The following is a 4,618-nucleotide window of genomic DNA, read 5'->3' on the forward strand; positions in this document are numbered from 1 at the left end:
CTTAACAACAAGACTAAATTGTAGTCATGTGGTATTTTGTCGTTAAGAACAATATATAGGACAAATGGCCGTGACTGCAACATCTTCAATTGCCTCCCCCTTGGGAAAATTATAGTTGGCCTGGACATTCTATTTTCATAAAATAAAGAAATCTTGCTTGTCGTTTCAACTGAATTACCAACAGGCTGCAAAATTATCCAGTATGAGGGGTTGAATATAAATTTGTCCATTCTGGTATTGAGGTCATTGTTCTTACACAATACAAAATAGTAGTTTTAGTTTGACTATTGGAAAAGCATGTGTTGTAGGAAATCTGTTGTGTACAGTGCTGTTAAAAAAATGCTTATTTTTCATATGCAAATTTTATATCTTTCCCAATAAGAGTAAGTCTTTTTTTGAATACCGTACTACTATTTTTTTGTTAAAAAGTTTGAAGTCTTGTTATTTTTGGAACCCATGTGTCAAAATGTTGAAGATATTGCTTAAGGACAAGAAATATCATAGTTCTACCTACAAATAATGCTTAGATCATTTGACATACTCCTGATAGTGCATCTATTTGTTTCCTCCTTGATCCCTTTTTTTCTTTCCATTGGAGCTTTTGAGACAAAGATTTCATATGCTCACTACTAAATGAAAGACTTCGGAAAATCAGTCGCTAAAGGGTGATCCGTCAGAAAACCATGACAAAAGTTGGGGGGTAAATTATTGGTAGGTAATTCAAATCAGTGACAGATACCGAGAGAATCTCTAGGTGATCCATTAGTATTTTCTCAAAAAACATCGGATTCTACCGAACCGTTGGTCTTTTCTCGGTGATGATATCCGTTGACGGAAATTTATATGAGTGATTTTTGTAGGAAAAAGTCATTTGATTTATAGTGGCTTCTTCATTTTCTTCCTTTCTTTCTAGAATCATAATAAAATAAAAATGCCAACTTGAACTCATACATCCCGTCATGACGTGCATTCTCTGAATGCTAATAATTAAATATGGATAGACCACCATGAAAATAAAAGGCTAAACTAGATGCCAAGAACCAAGGAGTTCATTTCTATGTTGGTTTTCTTGTCATTTTAATAAATTTCTTTCTTAATTTGTTAGAATCAATGTCATCAAGGGAATCGAGTTCTAATATTATAGTCTCTATATTGCAAGTCTCTCGATCATAAAGAAGTCAAAGGACTTAAAGGAATGGTTTTGGTTATATTTTTCTAATAGTATGCATGTCGGATTAATGTTAAAGAAAAGAAGAACATGGATGCACGGAAGATCCATTAGAAAAGGTGCACCACATACATATTAGATTAGTTTCGAGAGAAATTATGAATTAGGTAACTTGATTCTCCTCTCTGATGAAACTATGCACGGATTTACTATTTCTTTAAAATAAAAATACGTAATACGAAAGGAAATAGGAAAGGGTTATCTATAAGCATGATGGGCCGGACGATTGAGAGGGTGTAGCAGCCAAAAAGACGTTGTTCTATTAACTTGAATAAAAATGAAGTTCTAGAAAGCCACTTCCCTAGGTCTTTGTTTTTTGGGTTTAATAAGTTCTATTACAAAAAATTGGTTCAAATGGATTGTTGATCTTGCAAAAAAACATAGAAACAATTTCACGAAAAAATCTCATAAGATTAAACAATGAAATCAACGAATGAGGGTGGTTCGCATGGTTGGTACAAATTGGATGGTTTGCATTTGATTGCTCCTCTCTCTATATATGTATATATATATTTTTTTGGTGAAATCAAGGTCAAAATAGAGCCACACGAATGCTACATGGTTTAAACAAAATTATGGAAACGAAATTTGTAGTATATATTGATCTTGTACAATGGTAAAATCTAACGAAATCTTAAGACGCTTTATTAAGACGGAATTAAGTAATTATGTTAACATGTTGGAAAACGCTTGTGGTTTATCATACTAGATGGGGAATTGATGTTTGGGATATTCTACAATGTTTTCTTATAAGCATAAAAATACAAATGCATAGGCCTCATGAAGGAACCAAAAATACACTTAATTACTTGGTTGATCTAGATGTTTTATATAAATGTGTTACTTGGCACTATTTGGTTTGATCTGGATGTGTGGCAACTTCTTATTTCCTTATTTGTTTTTTTTTATCTACTTCTTTTCCTTTCTCTTGTCTCTTACATGGCCTTTGCACTCTGCAAGTTTTCATCTAACTTGCCTTCTCTAACGGAAAATCATATAGCAGAGTTAAGGGAAGGGAGGAAGCCAAAAAGTAAGGAATGAAATTTCTTTCACACCACCATTGATGGATTTCCATTCAAAGAGGCGATTTAAAAACTTACACTTGATTTGGTCTGTTGTACTGTAGAACCATCAAAATGGGATCACTACGTTCGAGTCATATAGACCATGACGTTGCAGCTGGCAGGAACATTACATACTACCTTTATTTAGATATATATATTTTGTTTATGACGTATTTAGAGAATATGTTCTTTCCAATCCCAGCGAGGGCTTTAACATGCCACGAAAAGAGAAGGCTATTGCTCAAAACCTAACCGATTCAGAAAGCAGGAAAGTGGTTATTTTTTTGGTTACTTGTGTAGAATACCCAGTTTAATTAACTACATTTACATGCAACAAAAACGCATGACAATTACTTTACATTTTTAAGAGATCTTGTAGATTCTCATCATTCCGACCAAGTAATATCTAAATCTCCCCAGTTACCTTCAGATACCCCTAACGCTTTCCACACACGCTTTCCACACTGCTTTGGAAGCATCAACAATGTTGTTAGGACATGGTGGTTGATAGTCATGATCACCATCATATCCTATGGTAGAGTCACACTCATCCACAACCATTGCCTTCACACTCTTCCCGTTTCCATTGATGGTAATATACTTGTGGCACCTATCCCCTCCCTTGTACCATCAGGTCAGAGTGGTATTGGTTCTCACAGTCCGATGAACCAATGCCATCACATCCCTCTTGGAAACTGTTTATCGTAAGTGTTGCTTTGGTTCACTTGTGACCGGAGGCGAGCATGTATAAGTGGTGTAAAACATACCTTGCACACAACATTCTTAGTCATTATGAAGGTTGCATTGTCCAGGAGGTGGTTTTTCCCACGGATACCCCCACTAGGTTTGCATGTCTGAGTGTTTATCTCAAATGATGTTGCGGCCAGGAGAACCAAGAAGACAAGAAAACGAAAGATCTCAATTCTCTCTTTGATATTATGAGTCTCCTTTTACAAAGGTGTCAGATGTATGGCAAAAAAGACCTTATTTCTTCCGTGCAACAGGAAAGAGCAATTCGTTGAGGAAAAACACCATATCACGTACATTTTTGTATAATCTACAGGATGCACTCGAATTACAACTTAGAGGACTAAACCCAGATTTTATATTGAACAATAATAAGAACCTCAAGATTAAAAACAATATCTTAAGATGCAACTACATACCCCTTCACATTTTTTATTTGGTTTGCTTTGTGCCATGATTTTCTAATTTTCTTGTTTCGTTGGTTGGCATATTGTTCAATTATATGTTTAAAAAAACAAGTTTCAGAATTGTTTAATTTACGACAATTGTGCTACCAAAATTTTCGCAAAAGATGATTAGGCAAGTCTGACAATATTGCTTGAGGCCATGATCGAGATGTTGGGTGATCCTCCTCCTGGTCCACATAGAATACTCACTTAATGTGAGACGGGTAATGTAATTTTTATGAAAGTTATGATGATGTGGATCGTGCAAGAAAGAACCCCCACCTACTCTCTATCTGGAAGATTGAACAACGGCGTCAAGCATTTCTTGATCCAAAACATATAAATAAACCGGTCAAAAGCAGGCCAAAGGTACAATTCCCAAGTCTTCGTGGGTCCTCATCATAAGTTTATATTCGATACAAAGTAATGGTAGAACGTCATGTGCAGCACGACGAGAGCATGGACGTAAGCTGAAGGGTATGCATCCTCATATATGTTTGATAAATCACAATAATACCACAACAATCACACACTCATGACCTAGTACGGTATATGGTCACGGGAGATGCAGCAATATTGCAAGATACAAATATTATTTATGACGATGAACAGCTAAGGACGATCAAATATTTACCACTTACATTTCTATTTAGCTTTAACATTTCATTTTCTACACTTAACTTGTTGATGATGTGTTTAGTATCGACATTTGTCTTTTTAATTATTAATCTTTATTACAATTAAACAATTAATATTTCTTTTTTGGAAATATTGTAGATGCGATGATAATAATATACCAACAAAAACATTTGTTGTTAAATTAAAACTAATAATATACCAACTAAAAAAATGTATATCGCGTTATAGAGCTGACTTGTTCACCGATAATGTTCATTTCCGTCAGTCAATAGAGCTGAAACTTTGTTGGAAAATAATTTACAAGGGACTTTACAACAGAAGTAGGTCGGCGACATTATTTTCCAAACACGAACTTGTAGATGCGATTGTTACTTTATGCTAGTACTAATATAATAATCGTGTCTATGATTAGATTAAAACATCTTTTTACCTTTGATTAATTTGTGATGGAAAAACTTATATATAACATATTTATAAACATTGTTGATGTCATA

General features: G+C 34.4%; 1 pseudogene; it reads right to left on the bottom strand.

Annotated features, from left to right (window-relative positions):
- LOC112523608 overlaps positions 1 to 4,618 on the bottom strand; it is a 36,437-nt pseudogene that overhangs the window by 4,250 nt on the left and 27,569 nt on the right.

This window comes from Cynara cardunculus (assembly GCF_001531365.2).
Source record: "Cynara cardunculus var. scolymus isolate 2C chromosome LG 12, CcrdV1, whole genome shotgun sequence".
In the NCBI taxonomy this organism is placed as follows: domain Eukaryota; kingdom Viridiplantae; phylum Streptophyta; class Magnoliopsida; order Asterales; family Asteraceae; genus Cynara; species Cynara cardunculus.